We start from the raw sequence: 23,425 nt of genomic DNA, 5'->3' as shown, positions 1-23,425 counted from the left end.
TGAAAGCAGCGGAAGTCCCCGGGCAGCCAGGGAGCGAGAACGCCGCAGAACCCACTGTGTAATCCTGGCCAGGTTCTGGGCACAGGCTGCCTCCTGGCCTCTCCAAATGCTTCAGAAATGAAGGCTGAGATTCCCGCCCCCCCCCTCCACCACACACACCCTCTGAGCCTCTGGCCTCCCTGTGTCCCCTGGGGCGGGAGGGAGAAAGCCCTTTGGATCAGAGTCAGCCCCAGCCAAAGGGAGAGAACAGCCCGGGAGGAGGGAGCCGCAGGATTGCTGAGCTGCCCAGGTGCGGTACCAGTGGCCCCAGGGACCCGTGTCTTCCCGGACCCCACAGCCAACCACACTCCGGGCCAGGCAGTGTGGCACACATTAGAGTCGGATGGCAAGACTCTGGCCCTACCCCTGCACACGTGGAAGGGGGCAGATTCACAGAAGATGTAAATTTCGACAAGGATTATAGGATTATTTGGTTTTTTGCAAAGGCCCTTCTATTAGCAGGTGAGTAACTACACCTTCTTCTCAAGGTGCTTCTGAGTCTTTATTTTGTTGAAATTCATCGAGTGAGGAGTTAGGGATTGCAGGTCTCTGTATCAAGAGGGAGAGAGCACAAGCACTGGGGAGCAGGAAGGAGGAAGCAGAGTGACCAGGGGGCTCAGGCTCCTTTCCAGGTCCTGTCCCCAGTAATACCTCAGCTACAAACGATTCCTATTTCTGACCCCCACCCCCACCCCTCCCCCGCCCATGGAACTCAGCCTAAGAACCCTCCTCCCCAAGCGTCCATCGGTCGCTGGCTCCCAAATCCCATCTGAAACTCATTAGCTGCTTGAAATGATTGTCATGGGAGCCCTTGATGGAGAACAAGAAAGGGAGAGGGATACTTTTAAAGGACAGCAATCGGGACCCAAATGCTGGCAGATGTTTGGAAACCTGGCTGTTGAGAGGGGCCTCCTGGAGGCGTGGGGGCTGACTCAGCCTGACCCCGGGCTCGGCCCCCACCTCCCCATGCTTTTGTCTGTCTGGGCAGCTCCTGGAGCCCGGGCGGATAAACCAGCCGTGTTCAGGGCTCCTTTGCTGCTAAGGAAAGATCCACAGCCCCGGGATGTGCTACAGCTTGATTCAGAGGACAGCTGTGGAGGTCCCTTGATTCCTTGTCACTTGTGGCTTAATTCCTGTACTTTGTTGATAAAGTGACTTTGTAATAATGAAATCATAAAATATGAGCAATGTTGGAATCATGATAGCATACATTAGAATCACAGAACTAAGACTCAGAATTATAAGGTCTTCAAAATATAGAATATGGAATAAAAAGTAACTTTGTATTGTAGGATCTTAGAAACCTGGAATGTTAGAATCATAAGATTGTTAGAATTCTCGAAAAAATAATTTATAGAATCACATAAGTGCTTTAGATTCTTAGTAGCATAAAACATTAGCATTATGGAATTTTAGGATTGTGAAAACAGAGTTCTAGAATACTAGAATTGTAGAGCATTAGAAATACAGAAGAATAAATTGATAGAAATACAGAATCATGGTCTCTGACAATCACAGAACTCAACAATGGTGGAATGTTAGGATAATAAGGAAACAGTGAATGATAGAATCTTAGAGTCACAGAATATTAGCTCCATGGAAGAGTAGAATCAGAGAATCATACAGTCTAGAATTAGAGAATATTAGCAGTTTCTAATTACAGACTCATTAGATTATAGACTCTTAGAATCACAGAACATTAGAATCAGAGAGTGTCTGTTTTGTTAGAGAAGTATCAGACCTATGACTTACAGAATTTTGGAATTACAGGCTTTTAGACGTAGCCTTGAAGATTTTCAGAGGCAAAAAGGGATTTAGAGGTCATTCGGCTCCACTCCTGGCCCAGTCCTATTCACACACACACACACACACACACACACACACACACGCGCACACACGCACACACTCGGACCCTTGGTAGCCCTGTGCATACGTCTAGATAACACAGTCTATTGTTATCGTTCCTTACATCCCTGAGCTGCCCACCTCCTTTTCTGCCTCCCTGTTGGCCCCACCTCTCATCAGTACGAATTCCTACCAGCCCTCTGTGTTTGGATAGACAGCTCGCTTTTCTTTTTTGCAAATCATCCAGCGTCTTAATTCACCATGCCTGTGCCTTGCAGGACAAAACTATTTCAATGATTAACGTATCAGTGAAATGAAGCTTTGGTCCTTTTGGGGTGTGGGAAGGGCAGCAGGAGAGAGGGAGCAGATGTGTGGGTCGGGGGTGTCTCTGTCCTAGAAACAGCAGCAAACAGGTCCCCGGAGGAACCCGTGCTGCCCATTCCTTCTTGGAAGGAGACGGGAGGCATGACAGGCTGGGATCTGGCAGCCTGGCCTATGTAGGTGAGAAGAGATTCGAAATTATAAACCATTTCATGCTCATTTATTTTATGATCCTCATGGGCCAGGGTTTACACAAATGGGACAACATGTGGATTAGATAATTTGCTGGGAATTAACAGCCTCCGATGGTTATCAGTCTTGGGGGTGATTAAAGCTGGGTTGATGAGGATGGCTCAGCGATGAGTCCATGATGCTATCCATGTCCTCATCGGGGTTCAGAGGGATGTGAGGCTCATCACCCAGCCGTAAATCCCCACAAGGGACAGCACAGTGGAAGGGGATGGTCAGATATCAGCTGCAGAGTAACACTCAGGATTCTATTACAACGGTTTAGGAATAAACCAAACGCAAAATGAAGCCAGCTTCAGAGTCACCCTGGTAATTTAGAAAACACTGCCTCCTGAGTTAATTCATCCCAAAACTCTGGAGAAGGACTAGCCAAAGATAAACAATTTAAATATGGAACCTCCTGCTTTTTATTCAAGCACCATAAGTGACCGCAGGCAGTGACCGCTGACATACAAGGCCGTCTTCCTCAAAAGATCTTTTCTCTAGCTCAGTTTCCACGCAGAACCTCCCAGCCCGTGTTCACTCAAAGTGCCCCCGTTGAGAGGGAGCAGCTCGGGTTAGAAATGCTAGGAGATCAGGCGGTTTTTCCACAGATAAAGCGCTGAAAGCAATCCCTTTTGACAATTTCAAATCTTTTTTTAATAAGCCATTTAGTTTAGAAACTGCAGAGCCCCACAGCAAACCGAACTGCAACGCCCAACTGGTTCTAGGAATACTATTTCGATGTAGCCGAGATTTCTTTTCCCAGACTGGAATGCTTGCCTGCGAGGTGGAGGACGGTTGCCCCAGGTACACAGGCAAACCCTGCCGGCTGGGCTGTGTGCCTCTAGGCAAGTCAGAGCTCCTCTCTGGTATAGGTAATTGGATTAAATAATCTAAACATGGGAGCAAAAATATTAGAAACAGGAAAAGAACAATTTGGCTTTGTTTCCTTTTTATGAGTTGGATTTCAAATTAGTCGGGCCAGTGTTTCTATTTGTTTTAGAGGCCGTTCAACCAAACACTGCCGTTTTCATGGCTCTAGCTTTTGATTTCCGATGCTACTCAACAAAACCACGACCCCAAACTTTCTAGACTACTAGCTGCAGCTATTGTACACGGTTTTCAGTGATGTGGCATATTGTTAACACAAAAGGCGCCTGTCGTGGCCTCCTCAGTTCCGAAGGAAATAAGGAAAGAAACAGAGAGTGAAAGTGAGCTAAGGGAATGGCAGACTGTCCAGAGGCCTCACCCACTGCATGACTCTGTTTTCCCATCTGTGAAGTGGGGAGGGGATGGAGGCAGGAGAAATTGCTGCTAAACAGAGTCGCAAGGCCGCAGCCCTGATGCTGAACGAGGGAGTTGGGTATATTGTGCCCTGCCGTTTCAGCAGCCCTGGGGGCTGCCCCTCCTGATTCTGGAGATGGGAGGGGTGGGGCTGAAGGAAATGGAGAGCCTTGACAAAGGGGACAATGGCAAATCCCTGATTGTGGACAAGTCCCTTTCACTGTGAGCCTGAAAGGCCAAGGAGGGGTGGGCAGGGTGAATAGGGCTTGGGGGTAGGCGGGTGAGGACCCTCTTGCCATGGCCCCATTGAGAGTTAGTGGACCTGTCAGGGATGAAAGGAAGTGAGTTAAAGAGGCGAGTGAGGGGGCTGTGCTGGGGGCTCTGCGGTCCCCTAGCCAGAGGAGGGACGGGCCAGCGACTCAGCCCAACCCCCTGCACACCGGGCAGGCAGGGCAGCCCAGCAAGGCTGAGGGGCGACAGGCACTGGCTGGTTGGCCGGGTCCTCAATCCGGACTTCCTCCCTTCTTGATTTGAAGCTCAGTTTTAAACCTCTGATAATACCTTCAGTCCTTGCATGGTGGATTGGGGCGCAATTTATGCCTGACCAGTTTGGGACTGGATCTCTTTGGGAAGGCCAGGGTTGCAGGTGAGGTTGGGGAGTGTGGCTGGTGGGACCGCAGGGCCCAGACCAGTCCATTCAGCCAAAACATCCCACCAGGACGGCCCACAGCAACTGTGTGGGATGCACAACTGATCACTGCCGACAAACAGCCAGTCGGTTCGGTCCAACAATGGGTCTGTTTAGACCAAAAAACAGGTCAGTCCAGCCAAAACCATCAGTTCAGTGGTAAAAATGGTAGGAAGGTGGGGAAGGGAGAACAGAAAAACATCAGTTCAGTTTTTACAAAGTAACCATGCAACATCCTGGCTGTTATATAAGGAAACAACCAATCAGTTTACCTACACAATGCTGGGTCTTGTCCAAACAGCCGATCACTTGGCACTCTGGAGATGGAAACATTGTTTGGTGGAGTCTGGCACCCTGTCTCATGCTGTGGACCCTCAGAATTGTAACACCGTTAGAGCCAGGGGGAGCGGGGCTTGGGAATCAAGTGGTCTCACCCTCCCTCGTCGTGCGAGTGAGTAAAGGAAGCTCAGACAGAAGAGCACAGGGTCCTTACCAAGGTGCCACAGCGCTTCAGGAGATTCCCCTTCTCTCTCTGAGCTGAATGCCCTTCAGTGACAGAAAAGTTCTTCCTGGTGTCTAACCAGACTCTCCCTTGCTTCAAGACCAGCCTGGATGCTCCTCCTTGTGGCCAGTCTCTAGAGGTGAGTGTGGTGGTCCGGGGAGCCTGGGAGTGGGCTGCGGACCCTCTCCCCGAGGTAGCAGAGGGTCTGCATGGTGGAGGAGATCCCGGAAGGCCGTCTCTGTGTTTGGTGCATAAACATCGGAGTCGAGTTTCTGGCCTGTCACTCTGCAGCCTTTTAGCCATGCGGGAGAGGCCAGGTGGGCCGGAGGGAGTTCCCGCGGGAGGGAGTTCCCGCGGGCGGCACATGAAGGGGCCGGGCCTGCAGGCCGTGGGCCTGGGGGGACGTTGGGGCCCCAGTAGGCCCCCTCTGGACGGCTAGGAGAATCAGCTTTTGCAGGCCATGGAACTTCACACCTTTGAAAGGCTCCAGAGCGACCCACAGAAAAAATAAACTGTTCTTCCCATCCGTGGCGGATCGGCCATCCTTGGGGGCTCCCCGTCATGCACACGGAAACCCTGTAAAAGGGCCCAGTGTTTCCTTTTCCACTCCCTGAGAGGATGTGTGCTGAGCCTTGCCGGCGCTGCTGAGGTCGGGCAGGAGCGTTTCATCCACGGCCCCCCGGGCCTGGGGTCCAGCCCCGCACCCCAGGACAGCCACCCAGCCCTGAGCCATAGTTTACACATCTGGCGGGCAGGCATAAAAATACCTGCCTGAGGGCTTTATTTTGTATGTGTTTGACGGCGGAATAAGGCATACACGTATATGAAAGCACTTAGCCTATAGACGCTTGATCAGTGTCTTCCTCCTGTTGCTGCCTGTGGAACCTAGAACAAGTCAGATTTCCTTTAGGAGGGCTTCATTACACTCTGGGACTGTAGGAGACACTAGATCACTTGGAAGCAAGGAGAAAGAACATGAGGATTAGAGAGTCCTAAGAATATTATTACAAGTCTGAAGCTAGGGCACAGCTCTTGTGTCATCTTGCCAGCAGGAATGGCAAGAGTCTTGAGAGCGGCGGGCCTCGCTGCCGTTGGCACCAGGGAGGGCTTCCTGGAGGAGTGGTTTGCCCAAAGCTATGGAGCTCAGTCTTTCCACACAGGTCTAGTTGTGTGAAAATGCTTGAAGTTCAGACAGCTGATGGCTCCCAGCAAGTTGGGAGATGTCCCCGGAAATGTCCCTGTTCGCCTGGGTTTTTCATAGCTGGGAAGACGCAATCCAAACTAGGACCAAGATGAGGGTGAATGTAAGAGCAGATTCCGGTGTGAGCTCTCCAGCAGTGGAGCAGGCTGTGCCCAGGGGTAGTGTGAGCGCCCTGTCACAGCAGGTGTCCTGCAGAGGCTGGAGGACCCTATGACAGGTACAGAGGAGGGACTGTGGCGGTGGGTGGGAGGCGAGAGTATCTGACAGCTGGGCTTTGGAGTCAGGCCCCCTGGGCTCCAGTTCTGGTTTTGCATTTCGTCCCTGTGTGACCTAGGAGGAGTTTCCTAACCTTTTTAAAGTTCCGATTTCCTCATATGTAAAAAATCTCCAGTAATTCCCACTTCAAAGAGTTGTTTTAGAGATTAAATGAGATAATGCACGTAAAGTATTAGGATAGTGTCAGAAACTTGGGGGGTCGCCCACCCTCTCACAGCAGAGATCGTAAGATTCTTACAGGCCAAAATTTATAGGAGGTTATTCTGAAATTACAGGAGATCAAATCTATTTATTTAACAGACACTTATTTAATGCTTATCCTATGCTGGATACTTTTCTAGGGGCTTTATAAATATTCACTAACTTAACCTTCACAACAACCCTATGAGATAGGTACTATTCCTACCCCCAATTTATAGATGAAGAAACTGAGGCAGAGAGGAAGTGAAGTAACTTGCCCACAGTCACACAGCGAAGGAAGTGGTAGAGCTGAGATCGGACTCTGGTTGCAGAGTCTGTGCACAGAAGGTTCTAGGACCACGAGACTTTAAAAGCATTCTATATTCCTAAGATTCCAGAGGATTCAAGCGTGTGGGACTTTTATTAATAATAACAAACGTCCGGGCTGAGATGGTTCTAGCGCAGGGGAGTCAGCAGATTTTCTGTGAAGGACCAGGGAGTAAATCTTTCAGGCTTTGCCGGCCGTAAGGTCTGTGTCACAACCACTCAACTCTGCTGTTGTAGCCATTTCTAAACAAATGTGTTCCAATAAAACTATTTACAAAAGCAGGTGGCAGGTGGATTTGGCCTTTGCACTGTGGTTTGCTGACCCTGTTCTGTGGCTCATGCATCTTCGGCTCCGCTGAGTCCCCTGGGGAGGCTCCCTTCAGGACTGAGTCCCAGGGGAGCCCAGCTGTGCCACCCACTGGGAAACACAGAGGGGTCAGCCGTGGCCGGGGTGGCGCCGCAGGGTGCGGGTGCCCCCGAGTGTGGCTCTCGCTTTCTGTCCTAGAGAGGCTGTTGAAAAGGCTCCTCTCTCCAGCAGCGGAGCCTCATTACTCACGGCTGGAAAACAATGTTAATTTCCCCCAAGCGGGAAGCAGCTGTACTTGTGAGCCAGGACTCATTTTGCTGCATGAATATTTATGGATGTCCCCTAATTAAGCCCAGAAATAAAATTTATCCTGCTAACAGGGGCCATGTACGACTGGAAGGCCATGTCAGGAACCAGCCTCTTATGCTGTGAAGTAGGGTTGTCAACGAAACGTTTGTTTCCAGAGCCACTTGGCCAGGGCCAGTGTCCACAGGAGTGTTTCCCCGAAGGTCAAGCACCCTTGGTGTGGTCACATGCTCATGCAGGGGGCCACCTGGGCCACCTCGCTGAGCAGTGGTGGGTGGCTATTGTCCTAGGCCTGCATCTGGTGACACGGAGGTGACTCTAGGTCAGAGACTGTTTTCTTTTAGTCAGGTTGACTTGGGTATTTCCTGATCGGGCCTTAAAGGCCACTCTAGTGTAAACAGCCCGGAGAGAGAGGGCCCCGGGGTGGGAACCAGGGAGCTGGATTCGAGTTCCTGTTTGACCTGGGGCTGCCCCTAGCTCTCCCAGGTGAAAATGAAGGCCAAGTCCCAGGGCCATCACCATCACGCAGAGTCAGGGGAGACGATGGAAGGTAACGTCTTTTGGGGAAGGGTCCCCACCGTGATTCTGGACTTTCCTTTACCCGCCGGCCCTCCCTCCCTCAAAGCCCCGGAACCAAGGAAAGCTGACTCGGCCCAGCCCAGTAACCTTGAGGGTTTCCGGAAACCATAAATCTTGGCTTTTCCTTGAGGGGTCCTATCTCCAGAGAACCGCTTGGGCCCTCATATCCTCTTGCACAGAGCCAATAAACCGAGCAAACACCATAAAGCTCCTCACCCCGTCGGGCTTTCCCTGACGACCAGAGTTAGTCCGGTGGGGAGCCGGGGGTTTCAGACACGACCGTAAAGTGGAACGTGGGCCCTCCCCCTTCCCTTTCCAGAATGGAACTTACCTTTGATTTCTCTCTTCTGTCTTCTCTTTGGTGATTTTCCTCTTTAATTTCTTCACAGCCCCTGAGAGAGCCCCTCTTGCCCGTCCCCAGCCCCACCTCCCGGCTGCTGGCGGGGCCGGGGTGAGGAGGATGCTTTCCTAAGGCGGATCCGGAGGTGCAATCATCCCGGGGCCTTGGGAACCAGCACACCTTGTAAATTCAAAAGTCAACAAGATGTGGAAGCAGAGGAGACCCTCGGCTGGTGAGGAGGAAGTGGGGAGGTGAGGGTGGGCCTTGCCTCTTGAAGTGGGTCAGGGGTGGCTTCAGCGCCCTCTGCCTCCCCCACTGGGCCCACCCTACCCCCTGGAGCTGGGACTTCCTGCTCTGATGTGCCACCTGCACGTCCTGAGCTCAGAGTTGATCACAGCAACAGCCTGGGCCCAGGAGGCCTCCCCTCTCACGCTCTCTTACTACTGACAGGGAAGCTGCAGAAATGGGGAGGGCCTGGCCCGCGGCAGCGTCAGGCAGGTGTAGTGGAATAACCCTGGGTGGGGGGCCGGAGACCCGGCCTCTGGTTCTTGCCTGGGCTGAGTCAGACCCCAGCCACAGGGCTGTCAGTCAGCTGCAGCCTCACCTTCTTACCCACAGGTCACCGAGGACACGGGAGGCAAGACCATCGCTTCCTGTGACCCATCTCGGCTGTGGGACCTGCTTATTGCTATTTACATCCATGACACCATCTTCGCCGGAAAAGGATGCCGTGCTCTTACCAGCCTGGAAGGTTGATGCAATGGGCCCATCAGGACACCTCAGCAGATGTGTGACTTCAGTCAACTCATTTGTGAAATGAAGTTTATAATATGCACCTCCTCCGACCTGTCCCCTCAGCTTCTGATGAAAGTCAAATGAGATACTGATTGTGATGGTGCTTTGTTAGCTGGATGTGTTTACATGTGAGAGAATAGGTATTAAAATAATAACTATTGTTTTTATTATTATTTGATGTTTACTCTCTTTCTCTGTTAACTAGAAGGATCTGGGATCCTCTGGAGGCCTGGGCCCAGGAGTAAATTCTACCCAGTTACAGGGGCCAAGAGTAGGCCCAGGAGCTCTGCCAGGGCCCTCGAGGGCCCAGAAGACTCGGGGAGCTTCAGAGTTAGATGGCTGAGACCCTTTGTCCTTGTTCAGGTACAAGCCTGTTGGCTGGATCTATGGTACCTGTGCAGCCAACCCTCTCCACAGTGTGACCTCTGGTGCTAAGACAGGCTCACGGAGAGCTCAAGGGACCTGCCTCTTCACAGTCCCACAGACACACCCAATCTCTGCCCGAGAGGACCAGCGAAGCTCTGGTGGGTGCCTGGACACCCAGGTCCCTACCCCTAAATGCTCCTTTCAATTTCCAACAGATTGTGTGTTTGGGGGAGGAAACCGTATTACATATAATTTTGATTCATTTGCATTAAAGTCATCGCAAAGCTTTGTCAGAGCTGTTTTGTGCTTTTGTGGCCTCCTGGACCACCTTTACCATCTTTTGAAGGCCTTGTTCTCTCAGGGCAAATAGGAGAACACGCTGTGCCAGGAGCAGCCAACCCGAAATCTTCAGTGCCCCCCTGCCCCACCGGCCTCCGCACGGTTGGAAATGAGAGTCCCAAAGCTGGTCTCCCTCCGAGCACAGTGAACCTCTGGGCCTGGCAGTTCCATCCCTCCATGATCTCCCCCACTCTGTCTCCATAGCAGCTGTCCCCTAGCTACCAGGCAGGGCTGTCTCCCCACCGGGCTGGGACAGGATGTTTGTGGACTGACTGCATTTCTTCCTCGAGGTTCCTGATGTTTTATCCATTCTTTGAGGCCCAGCTGCAGCTACCTTGATGATCCTGAGTGAGCAGTTATCAGCTCAGGATTTGGTACTGAGTGACATCAGTAAATGTTTACTGAATGAATGAATAAATGCATGGGTGGATGGAGGGAAGGAGGGGTGACAGGGACTGGGATAATTTATCCTATATTTTCTTCTTCCTCTCCCTCTTCTTCTAAAATGTGTCAGGCCTAGGGTTTGGTGCCTGCAGAGGTTTGACAAATGCCTAAAGAGTGAATGGATATGTAGCAAATGAATGGGCTGAGTGAAAGAATAAGCAAAAAGTGAGAGAGGGAATGAATGTATAAACGAGGACATGAATATTGGAGACAACAAATGAGAGCACAATGGTGATGATTAATTAATTATGGAGAAAAAAGAAACCATACCACATGTGTAGTATTTATGGACACAGGGATAGGGGCCAGTGTTGCCCGAAGTCAGCGCCTCTCCTGCTTCCCAGGGCTGGGTGGGGAGAGGCTCCCAAGGTGCAGGAGCAAGGCCCTTCGCATCCTGAGGTCAACATCCTCGCCACTATCTTAGCATCTCCGGAACTAAAATTCCGTTTCAGAGAGTGGGCATTGGTGTTGAAGACTCCAACGTGGACAATCTCAGGGCCTGCAGGGTCTGATTTTTGCTCAGCACATGGAATTAACCTCAAAGCTTTCACCACCACACCCAACACCATGCATATCCTTCACAGTGAGGAATCAGACTCAGGAGGGGAGGGGGCTGCCCAAGGCCCCGCCACCAGGGTCCTGGCTCCAAGGGGCCTTAGACGGACAAGGCCATTGTGATCCAGCTCCTTGGTCTCTCTCTGAGTTCCTCTCCTAACCCTCCCTCCTTTGCACCCGCCTCCAGCCCCACTGGCCGCCTTCTCCTGGCACCTGCTGGGCACACTCTTGCCTCAGGGCCTTTGCACTCCTAGCTCCTCTGGCCTGGGATGCTCTCCCCAGACATTGGCAGGGCTCCCTCTCACTTCTTGCAGGTCTTTTCTCAGAAGTTACCCTATTGGTGAGGACTTCTGTGGCCACCAAATGCATAATTTTGTCACTGACCCCTTCCTTTTATATCCTTTTGCTTTGATGTTTCTTTGTAGCACTTATCTCACATACTGTACATTTTTCTTATTAGATTAACTGTTTCTCCCATTAGGACATAAACTCCAGGAGGGCCGGGATTTTGTTTTGCTTTGTTCACTGCTGTGTCCCAGCAGCTAGAATAGAGTCTGTCACACAGTAGGTGCCACTACATACATATTAAATGAATAAATGAAACGAAGTCTCAAACCCAGACCCTCTTCTCCCGTCAAATGCCACTGTTACTGTCTTTTCTTGCCTGAACACGGCAATAGCCTCCTCCCTGGCTCCCAAGCCTCCTCTTCAGCCCAGAGTGATCTTTCCTCTACGGTAAATATGACAATATCATTCCCCTTCTGGAAACTCTTTGCCCTCTTTTCTTTCTCTTGATTCTATCTTTCCTGATCCTGTAAAATGTAGGTCTAAAATAATATACATGAGTGTCTGACCCGTGGCGCACCCTCAGTAAGTGGTGGTTATTGTCATCCCTGATGACACAGGCATCTGGTCAGAAGGTGCAGTGAGAAGCGAGGAGGCTGTTTCAAGGTGTGGTGGGTGTGGGTGGGGGTGGGACAGCATGGACAAGCACATGGGCGTGGGACAGCGTGGTGTGAATGGAGGGACCGCAGCCAGGCCTGGCACGTCCATGGGTGCTCTGATTCCAGTGGGAGGATTCTGGGATGTTGGGTGAAAGAATAGGTTGGAATCAGGTCCCAAAAGGCACTGACTATAAAACTGAAGATCTCTGCCCTATTCTGCGGCAGTGGGAGACCTCTGTGAGCTCCTTCAGCAAAATTCAACATGTTGCCAAGCACTGAGTAGAAGGCAAGTACCATGGCGGCACTTTCGCTGAGTAGGCGCCAACGGAATCCTGGATCTGTCCTTAGAAATCTGTGTTACTGTCTCCATTCTACATATGGGGAAACTACAACACAGGGAGCTTGAATAACTTTCCCAGGATAACCCATACAGCAAGGATTTGAAGGTGATCTTAAATCTTTGCAATTTTTTTTTTATATACCATCCAGAGGCCTAGTGCTTATCAGAGCTTTGTTGATGGGTGACCCCAAACAGCCTGGAGGCTGGTGACGTCTGGCCCGAAAACCAGCTCCTCCCTGGTCCCCAGAGCAGGCTCCAAAGCTCCGAGCTGTGACTCAGGCCTTCACACAGCATTTTCTGGACTTGGAAGTCAAGAAGAGAATTCATAGTACTTTGGAAAACACATTTTCTTTTAAGGACCAATTTTTTGTTTTCATTTCAAACAGCCCTAGCTGGTGACGAGTGGCGAGCAGAGGTGCCCTGTTTTCCATCCCAACACCTATTTCCAGGTGGGGGTGGGGAGGACTCCAACCCGAAATGTTATTTCAAAACCTTTCCGGGCCTTGCAGCTCCATTTCCAGGCCACATGCTGCAAAGCAAAGCATGATTTCCCATTACATGCTGTTGCCCTTTCGGGTCTGAGCACCTTTCAAAGTGGGAAGACCCAGCCTGCTCCAACACCTTCCCTCCTGTCCCCATAAATAAAGTGTCACCACCTGATGTGGAGTTTAAATAAATAGTCTTGCCGGGCACCCGATGGCCACACTCCTGATAGGTGAGCTTGCCAAGAGCAGCAAACTCAGGTTGCTCCTCCCAGCCCTTCCAAAGAAAGAAGATGAAATTGGTGTTTTGCAAATGCTCCCTGCCTGCTTTCTGCCCTCTGAGGTGCATTCCAAAAAGGAGCAGGCCAGCAGTCTTGTCATCTGACGGGGTGCCGACAGAGATGGATGGTGCTCTCCCTGCCAGAGGAGGCCACATATAGACACTCCCAGATAGCCAGCTGCCACTTTATTAACAGCAAAGATCCCCATCTGAACCAGGCTGGGAAAGAAAATATTTATGCTTGCCTGTCAAGAGAACCTTCATTTTTCTTCTGGGGGAGGCAGCCAGGGTGCTAGTCTAGGGCTGAAGGAGTGTGACATGTCTGTGCGGCTGCTCCAGGCTCTTCTGCAGCCCAGCGTTGATGAAGACTCCAAAAGATCCTCTGCACAGCTCTGGATGGGGACAAGGGTGAGGGGGGAGGGGCGGTTTCAGGAGAGCTTGACGTGGAAGCTCAGGGCCTAAGAAACCAGAACACACCCTGGCTCCTGTTACACTGTGGATGAGAACAGTTGGGTGTGGGCGTGGGGGCTACAGTTAGAGATCTGGCACAAATGCACCATTAAATGATCTCATTATTAATTAAAAACAAGTAGCTTCACTAATCTGAGAAGCAACTTTGTACTGAGAATAAAATAATTTTGTATCATCAGAAAATGCCAGCACTGGAGCTGAGCCTGTCGTTTAAGCTGAGCACATATTAAAATCAGTTTATGCTGTTACTGTTACCATGGTCGTTATTTTGAACAAAAGTTGAAAACCAATTCTTTAATGGTTTCAGGCATGCTTGTGAACCTGCACCTGGAAGGACCGTGCCACTCTCTGGGAGACAGCTGTACCCAGTTGCAGTAATTGAGTCACAAGGTACCACCAGGCTGAACAAGTCAGGCAGCCTGGGGAATGGAGGCTTTGCCTTGTAGGTGTGGCAGGACTGTTCTCCTTAGACCCTAGTGAGGTTGCTCTCCCCCGACTCTGAATGCTCGATCACTTATCATCCCCACGGAACACGCTCATTGGAGTCAGGAGATCTGGTTCACATCCCAACTCTATCACTTAGCAGTTGTGCAACCAAGCCTGAGCACCTTATTCAAGTTTTAATCTCCTCTTTGATAAAATGGAGCTAATAAATGTCTTCCATTTGGGGCTTTCCTGAGAATCAAGTGGGGGAAAGTATGTGAAGTGCTCACCACAGTAAGAGATAGACATGTGATACGCAGCTGTGGGGGGGGGCACATGACATTACAGTATCTCTCTAGGAGTGTAGTGATAATTTTTATTGATATGTAATGAATGCGTACTAATGTGTGCAAGTATAATTCCTAGTTCATATCTATCTTAGTCTGCTCAAGTTGCTATAACAAAATATGGACTGCATGGCTTAAACAACAGACATTTATTTCTGACAGTTCTGGAGGCTGGGAAGTCCAGGATCAAGGTGCCCTGCAGTTCGGTTCCTGGCGAGAGCTCTCCTCCTGGCTTGCAGGTGGCCACTTTCTTGCTGTATCCTTGCATGGCAAAGAGAGAAAGAGTACTGGTCTCTCTTCCTCTTCTTATAAGGGCATTAATTCAATCATGGGGACCCCCCACCAAGACCTCATCTAAACCTAATTACCTTTCCAAGGCCCAATTTTAAATACCATCACATTGGGTGTTAGGGCTTTGGAACAAATTTTAGGGGAACACATTCAGTCCATAACAGTATCTATATGTGATATTTGTATAGTTCTTATCTGTACCTGCTTGTGAACCTATATGTTGTATAGGTGCTAATGTCTACTTACGTACTATGAGTTAAAAAATAGAACAATGATAGCACGGGTGTTTATAGATATTTGCATACACCTGTGTGTGGGCCTATGTACACGTGAGAGTGTAGCACAGGTTAAAGTCACAGGCTTAGATTGCAAGTGAGTGTGTTTGTGTGCAGCATGTGCACACGTGTGTATGCAGGCGTGGATAGGCATGGCCTGCACTGCAGCAGGCAGTAGGCAGCTACCCCTCAGCCCAGCATGGCAAGTCTCCTGTTGCCACCAGCCCATGGTGCTGCTGCAGAGACCTGGGCAGACAGACTCAGAGGGTCTCTGGGTCTGAGGATCCATCAAGCCTGACATCCTGGGCTGCAGGTGCCTGAGGATTTGTCCTGTGCTGTGGAAGAGCCCCTGACCCTCAGAGAACAGTTTGTCTGGGGAGGGGATATGGAGCCTGTTCTTAATGTTATGGGGAACTTTATTAGCTCACCTCCCTCTAAGCACGGGACCCATCGCCATCTATTCAAGTGGATCATTTATCTCATTGATAGCCTTCCAAGCTCCAACTCAAATGACATTTGCTTAGCAATTGGCCTATTTGAAAAAGCCGATGTGTTGGAGCTGAGGCACACAGACACTGCACCATCTTTCTGAGCTGGGCGTGCAGGGAGACAGGCCCATGGGAGAGGGTAGGAGGGAGGTGCGGGGCATTCAGTTGGTCAAGGATCCCACGGAAACAGGCAAACACATTATCCACTCCAGCACAGGCAATTTTTTCTCCAGGGTGGCTAATTAGCAGGCTGCTGCACAGGTTCTCTACTTGACTTGCAGAATTAGGATGCTCAGCACAGAGATCTGTGTTTATGCTCAAAATCTGTTGTCCTTCTTCCCCAACCAGGAGAGGAGCTCTGTGAGCTCTGGAGCCTGGAGACTGCTCAGCTGGCATTTCAGGGGCCTGAATGGGGCTCCTCCTTCAGAGAAATTCCTTCTTTGTTGGAGGCTTCGGAAAATGGTAAGCCCCTCAATGCAGGCAGAGGCACAGATATCTCTTCACTTACATAAATGTGACACAAAGGCACAGTCACACAAATCTGCCCAGAAATATAGGTGCCCACCCCCAGACACACACACATGCACAGAGAGGTCCAGACCTTACACAGCACACCCACTGCACGCACTCAGAGATACCAGAGCCTACACCCATACCCCCAAAGAAACACATCCCTGCACACATACACCTAGACATATGTGTATAGCAGATGCACCTTCACAGGCTCCCGGGAACATATGTGTAGGAGCACACATGAAGACAGAGAAGCTGCTTAAACAAATCTACGTAAAAATTCTCAGAAACCAACATCGGTGACTCTAAATCAGAATCAGAGATGAGATCATTTGAGAATGAGATATCAGATGCAATATCAGATATCTGACAGCAGACTCAGAACTTATGTGACAATCAGAATTCTCCTATCAGTGTCACCAGGGAGCTTTTTATAAATACTCATATTGGGCTCCCAGAATCTGGTTAAGTCATCGATTGAGATATGATAGTGGCCATGTGAATTTTGAAAGGCTCCCTTGTATAATGAACACAGAACATTTTATCGTTAAAAATAAAATTAAATTAAATGGATCATCCCCAGCTATTAAGAGAAAGAACAATTTGATTTGGTGAGAACTGTTAGGATTTTTCCTAAGTGATGGCTTTTCTGTTTTGTTGTTTCAAGAACAGAATAACTTGGAATCAAAGTTTTCCTGGTTGACTTCTTTGTCTTTTTCAAATAGATAAGAGCAGTGACAACAAATATTATACAACTTGTCCAGGAGATTTTGATTCACCTACAAATCAGATGTTTCAGACTCACTGTCTAAACTGGGAGGGCCTCTGTTCCCACCCCTTCCTGCTACAGATAAGAAAACTGAGGTTCAGGTAGGGCAAGGCATTGCTCCAAGTCATAGAGCCATTAGTGATTTCTGTGAGTTAATGTATGCAGAGCACACAGTAAGTGCTCAGTAAGCGTTACTGCTATTATTGTTGTTACCATTATAATCACAAGTCATTATCATTAGCAGAGCAAGGCTAAGAATCCAGAACTCCTTCCTCCCCATCTGGTTTCTGGAGTCAGGATCTCCCTCCGAGTTGAGAAGACCCTAAGCCGGCAGTAGAAATCTCAGTCCCCCTTCCAGTCCCATCTTCCTTCTCTAATTAAGCCCTAATGGAAATACTCCAATAATTCCACTTCCCAGTGAAAAAGTGGAAGGAGGGGTGTTGGCATCAGTAAGGGTGGCAGCATGATAAACTCTGAAGGGAGGTCCTGTCTCTGTGAGATGCTTCAAAGGACAGCAGCCTCCGTCAGCAACCTTGGGGGAGGCCAGCCTTTACAGACACGCCTTTGAGTAGCATGGGCAGGACCCAGCTGTTGCAGGTAGTGGGAACGGCAGCGCCCTTTCTGCATGCAGCTCCCTGGGGAGTCTCTTCAGGCCAAGGAAAGCTTGTGTTCTAACCACTTCTCCCTGAGCCAGGACTGCTGGGTGGTCTAAGGGCAAGAGGGCAGAATGGGGGTGCGGCAGGGCAGGCCTGAGCGCCTTGGAGTGTGGGGGGTGGAATCTGTGTGAGTGGGTGGGGGGTAGGGAGGTCTGGTGCAAAGGGAGAGCTGGGGTGTCAAGAAAGTTTGGAGGCACTGGGGGAGTAGGAGGGACCAGCAGATGCCAGACAGCAGGGAGGGTTCAGGGAACCCAGGGGGGTCCATGACAGGGAGCAGGGAGACGAGACCCCCTTCCCAGAGACCCTGGCATCCCAGGTGGCTGGCGGGAGGGGTCCGCCGTGGGGCACTGAGACCCCCACACTGTGTGTCTGGGGCTCCAGAACATGTGGCCGACACGCCCCCGCCCCCCGAAAGGCTGCCGTTTGGAAAGCATTTGCAGACACATGGATTGTTTTTAAGTTAATGCTTTTTAATTCGCTGTTTCCCAGTTGTCGTTTTTTATTGAAAAGGCGGATTCTGCCGGTGTGTGTTCCTTTGTGGGGGCGAGGGGCGGGGGTACCCTCACCGACAGAGATCCGATGAGAGAGAGTCAGAGAGACAATGAGAGGCAGAGACAGAGACAAAGGCACAGCGAGGCACCAGGGACGGTAAACATGTCAGGGAGTGAGAAAGGCAGGCTGAGAGGGGCGCGGACGAGCCTGGGCCGAGCGCCGGGAACCCAGGAAGGGGAAGGCCCGGGCGCAGGGCGCACGGCGGCACTCCAGAGGCAGGGGAGGATTCCGGTTCCAGGGGACCCCGGGCGATGCCCCCACCTCCGACTAGGGCCCCTGGGGGTGAGCTTGCTTTCCTCCGGCTGGCCCTCTGGCTCTTTTTGGCGTAGACGAGGCTGAACTGGCTACAGGGAGAGGTCCGGAAACGGACTGAGTACGCAGGCCCCAGGTCGGCGAGGGCTAAGGATCTGAAATCAGAGAAAAAGAGAAAGGGAGAGAAGGGGACCTCGGAGTCGGAGGCGTTTCCCCAGGCCCGGGCAGACCCTTAGTGTTCGGGCTGGGCCTGAATCCCGCGCGGCTTTCGGAACTGGCGCCCGTGGCCTGCTGTGCCGCCCAGGGCGAGCGTCCTAACCCCTCTGAGCCCTGGCACTGCCACCTGTAGGAGAGGAGCGCTGGTGGCCCATTCGAGGAGGTGGCGGCGCTGGTGGCCTTCAAGCAGGGACGAAAAGGCTTGGGGCCCGGGAACACGGTTCAGTCTCCAACACCTCGGCTCAGCGGTTAGGGCAGCAATCCCGGGGATTCTCGGCCGTGGTCGCTGCCCCGGGGGCTCATGTTTATGCAGGACTCGCGGCGGATGGGAAAGAGCGGGGCGCTAGCGCTTCCTTCCTTCGCAGCTGAGAACCATTTGGCCCCCCCAGGCCCCATCCCGCGACCCCTCCTCTCCCCATCTGCGCCGGGTTCCCGCGAACCTTCCCCAGCGGCGTCTTCAAACACACAGCGGCGGACACACAAAGACTCTCGCATGCCAGCACGCGATGGTCGTGTAGACACTCGGGCACACACAGATACACGAACAGACACACGGCGCAAGGTCCTGGGGACTCGGGGTGGAACCCTGGTCCCCCAGTCCGGGCGGAGAGGGCTCCAGCGGAGGGGCAGCAGCTCCCCAGCCGCTTTCACCCTGGGCGCGCAGCTCTGAGGCCGGGAGTCGGCGAGCTAAAAGCCCGGGATAATTAGCGCTAATTACATGTGTGCAAACAGCCAGGCAAAGGGCTCGGGCTGGGGCCGCCGGGCCACCCCTCCCCCCGCCTGACCCGGGCAGTCCCGCCGCGGTGGAGGGCTGTCGCAGCTCCGGCCGAGGGCTGGGGGAAGGGCGCGCAGGAGAGCCTCGGGGACCCGGAGTCCGGGTGCGCCGTAGGCCTGCGGAGTCACCCCCGACCACACACGCGCGCGCGCGCCGCGCTCTCCAGAGATGGCAGGTCACAGTCGGGCCAGAGACTGAGACCAGAACTGGGTTCCGAACACCCCCTGCCCTTCGCACTGAGCGGGCCCGAGCGGGGTCGGGCTGAGATTGGGGCCCTTAGGCTTCTCCGATTTTTTTGGCCTCCGGAGCAACCCGGCTTCTGCGGAAGATCGGAAGCGACTCTCTGGTACCCGCTCCGCGAGCGCAGCGCTCCCGGGTAGAGCAGGCTGGAGCTCAGGCCACGGGACTGGGAAGGGACGGAGCCGGGTGCCGGCGTGGGAGGCCAGCCCACTCTGCCAGGATGAGGAGCCACACGAACCCCGAAAGCGCAACCCCTCTCCGAGCCTTAGCTTGCGCGTCCATAAAATGGGAGCGCGGGGGCCGTGCATACCTCGTGGGAGGGGCTGAGTCCTAGGGGAGGGAGAAAGGGCTTTACACCAACTCCTCACGCGTGGATCGGGTTTTACAGTCTGCACTGCAAGCCCGAACTAGCGATCTCATTTTGCGGGCTTGGGAGGCTGTCGCGGGCTGGGCTGGAGTGGCAGCGGGGAGAGGAATGACATTTCCGTAATTACAGACGAAGCTCAGAGAGGTCAAACGTCTCACTAGAGGTTCCACCGCGAGGAGGCAGCTGGGTTTTCCGACTTCAGATTTCAAGTTCAGACCGCGCAACTCTCTGCCACCCCTCCCGCACGCCCCTGGAACCCCAGGCACCTCCGGGCGCTGGGTGAAGACAGAAAGCCGAGAAGCCGCGAAGCCGCGGGCGGGAGCAGAGCTCGGAGGGGCCGCGGTCGGCGGGTCCGGTAGCCGGGGCTCGCTGCGGGCCCACGGCGCCCTCTCGCGCTCGTGGCCGGAGGTGCGCCCGGCTCGGGGTCTGGCGGGTGCCCGCGGTCCCGCTGGCCTTGGACAAGGCATCTGACTCCGCGGCTTCAGTCTGCGACTGTGCAGGCGAGGGTCGATTTGCTGCGGAGAAGGTGACGTAAAGTGACACGAAGATGCACTTTGTATACTGTAAAGTACCGTGCGCACTCGGTCACAGCGTGTCCACCTCTGTCCTTGATTTTCACGAGTCCAGCGACGCCGGCAAGGCGGGAATGACCATCCCCGGTGTACAGACGGGATAACCCAGGCAGGCCCACGGCCACCCACTGGAGAGCAGTGGAGCCAGCACCGGGCTGGGTCTGCTGTCCCTCCCTGCCTGGCACCTCGCTCCCTTGCTGGGGTTCTAGCTCTTGCCGACGTTAAGGAAAAGGGTCTTGGAGTCAGACAGACTCGGGTTCGAATTCCAGTCTTGTACTGACTGTGAGGCCTCAGGCAAACAACAGAACCTCTCTGGGCCTCAGTTCTGAATCTGTAAAACTGGGATGCTGGTGCCCCTCGGGACCATTAGGGGAGGGGTGGATTAATGAGCCTGGGCTGGTGACCTGAGTACAGCACCTGGTACCTGCACCATATAGATGCTTTAATTGGGGAAGATGGCAGTTGCTGTGACTACCCCAGCTGGGGGAGGGTGTTGGAGGCTGGAGGATTACACCCCTAACCATGAACCCAGTGTGGGGCGGCTGCTGGACTTGTGCTCAGTGCTGGTTGCCACTGCCAACGATCCTGCAATCCAGCGACCTTCTCCAGGGCCTTGGGTGGGTTGTGGGAGGCCTCCTCCTCCTTGCAGGTGGGGGCACACGGGCCCCAAGATGGGAGCCACTTTCCTGGAGCCACACAAGGAGAGGCCTGGGGCTCCAGAGACATGGAGGGCAAGGATACCCCAGGAGTGAGGGCCAGATCTTGGTGGGGGAATGAGCAAAAGGGGAGGTGGCAGGTAGGGTCCTTGTTCTTTAGAGACAAGACCCAGGAGGCTTACAGGACAGATTGGGTCTCATGGGCACCTAGAGGTGACACAGTGGATGGCTGAGCAGGAAGCACATTTGTGGCTGAGTGATAAGAACTGAAGAGCTGTGGAGCTATAGTCCTTTCCCATCTGCAAGACCCCGGGGGGCTGGGGCCGTTGTCCTCAGAGTGAACCGAAACCAGTGTGGGAGTGTGGGGCTTCCTGAGACCTAACTGGGAAGACAGGTACCTGGCTGCAGGTGCAGGGAGGTTGTGCAGTTTGAGCCCTGTGGTTCTCAAACCCCTGGAGCATCAGAATCACCTCGAGGGCTTGCTGCAACACTGGGGTTCTGAGGGAGCACGTTTGGTGTGGGTGGGACAACTGGCACTTCTAACAAGTTCTCAGGTGCTGCTGCTGCTCTGGGACCCCACTTTGGGAATCGCTGCCCTAACCTTTCAGACAGCTTCCCGGCAGCCTCCCCAGCTCACCAGCTCCACATTCACAGTTCGTCTGTCTGGGCAGCTCTTCTTTCAGGCAGGTTGTTTCAGAGAACATTCCCTGGCCTTGCCCTCAGTGTCAGCAGGAGGAAAGTGGCTGGGCCTCCGAGCCCCTCCCTCCTGGTCCCTTTACTCCAGTGGCTCAGAGAAGAATGACTTCTCCATCTGCCAGATAGGGCAGCCAGGCAGACTTCCTGGAGGAGGAGAACTGAGGTTGAAGGACACCCAGAGGTGAGTTAGGGCCACAGCCTGGCTGTGGTGGAGACTAAGCCAGAGTAAGACCTTGCAATGGTCGCGTGCGTCTGCATGGCAGGGACTTGGGGTCCTGCTCCAATCCTGCCCTGAAACACACATAGCCCAGGGCAACAATAAACACTCAAATGCATGAACTGTTGCCAGCCAGAAGTGTCACCTGGGACAGGCCCAGGTGGCTTCACAGTCCTTCAGGTGGTGGTTTGAACAGGAGCAGGCAGAGTGGCCTCAACGGCTGCCCTTCCTGCCTTGATTTCTCCATCTGAGGAATTCGCCTCATGTGTTTGCTGTTTCCCTGACCTTCCCAAGCTGCCAGCAGGGTAATATATGGAAATTGCTTTGACCTCCTGAGAAAAGAGGGTCTCCAGGAATAGAAAGTTCAGCCGCTAATCCTGTCCCCCCAGACTTCCCACTAATTCCTGCTTCCGATGTCAGCCTGGCAGGTTGAGTTTAGCAAAAGAAAGAACAACTTAGAGGGATGATGGTTTTTCTAATGGCCCCAGTTCTCCAAACACACCCACACACAATACACACGCACACACAGCCTGGTCACAGACCTGCCCACATGCACAGCCTTCCCCACCCTCACTCACACACATGTCTCCCACGGAGCAGTCATAATTGTGGAGAATAATTAAAACTAACATTTGCACAGTGCCCTGCCATTAACAAAGCAGTTCCACCCAGCGCTTTTGCTTAATCCTCACTCTGACCTGAGAGGCAGGGATTATTACTATTATTAACTGAGGCTCAGCAAGGTTAAGTGACTTGCCTAAGGTCACTCAGCTAGTAGGTGACAGGCATGGCTCCAACTTGGGTCTCCTGACTCCAAATGCTGTCCTCTTGCTACTGGCGCATGCTTCTGCAGGCAATCGTGCATGTTCGTTCGCTTGTTCATTTATTCATTCTTTTATTTTTCCCCTACCTCAACAAATATTTATTGTGCATCGGTCATGAGCCTGTGCGAGGTGCTAGCTGCTTTGCTGCACCTTTTCACCTGTCCTCAAAATGAGCTGGGGACTTTTTCCATCCCTGTTTTATAGTAGGAGAAATGGGGCAGAGAGAGTAAATAAGTGACAGAGTTTAGATCGAGCCCATGGTGAGACTCTTCCAACCACCCCTCTTCTAGGCAGGGCTGGAAGAGCAGGTAGCCTGCCCAGGCCCCATAGATCAGAGCCCCCAGCCCGTCCCTGTCACCCAGACATTTCAACTGAACAGGCCCAGAAAATCAAGGATAGGATTTTCTCCAAAATGCCATTGGCATCTCTGGGGACAGAGTCACATTTTCCTACTGATTACACAACACCGTAGCATTTACAATAGTCACTCCATCCGTCAATACCAGTCGGAGGCAGCAAGAAACGTCCCCCTTCCCCCTACCCTGTACTGACCCAGGCTGAGAGCAGAGGCAGGATGGAGGGAAGAGGGGACATGGCCGTGCCCTTCACAGAGCCCAGGGAAGGAGAGATGTGCTCCGCTGGGGAGTCGGTGGGGAGGAGGCTGGGGAGGAGGCTGGGGTTGTCTGGCATTGATGCCCATGGACCTTGGAGTCATAGACTTGGATTCAGATCCATGCTTTGTATTCCCTGGTTATGTAACCTTGGGCAGTTCAGTTACCTCTTCTCTAGAAGCCTCAGTTTTCTCATGTCCACCATGGGTATAATGACCCCTCCCTCTTGGGGTCTGTGCAAAC

At 52.6% G+C, this 23,425-nt stretch overlaps 1 long non-coding RNA gene across 1 annotated transcript; it reads left to right on the top strand.

Moving 5' to 3' along the window:
• Positions 1 to 267: 267 nt before the first annotated feature.
• Positions 268 to 9,394, top strand: LOC123634724. Its single transcript, XR_006733995.1, has 3 exons — positions 268 to 501; positions 8,476 to 8,658; positions 9,045 to 9,394. It is a non-coding gene; the product is annotated as an uncharacterized LOC123634724 (long non-coding RNA).
• The last annotated feature ends 14,031 nt before the right edge of the window (positions 9,395 to 23,425 follow it).

This window comes from Lemur catta, chromosome 3 (assembly GCF_020740605.2).
Source record: "Lemur catta isolate mLemCat1 chromosome 3, mLemCat1.pri, whole genome shotgun sequence".
Lineage (NCBI taxonomy): Eukaryota > Metazoa > Chordata > Mammalia > Primates > Lemuridae > Lemur > Lemur catta.
Note: the sequence above shows the minus strand (reverse complement) of the source record. Positions and strands in the feature narration are given on the sequence as shown.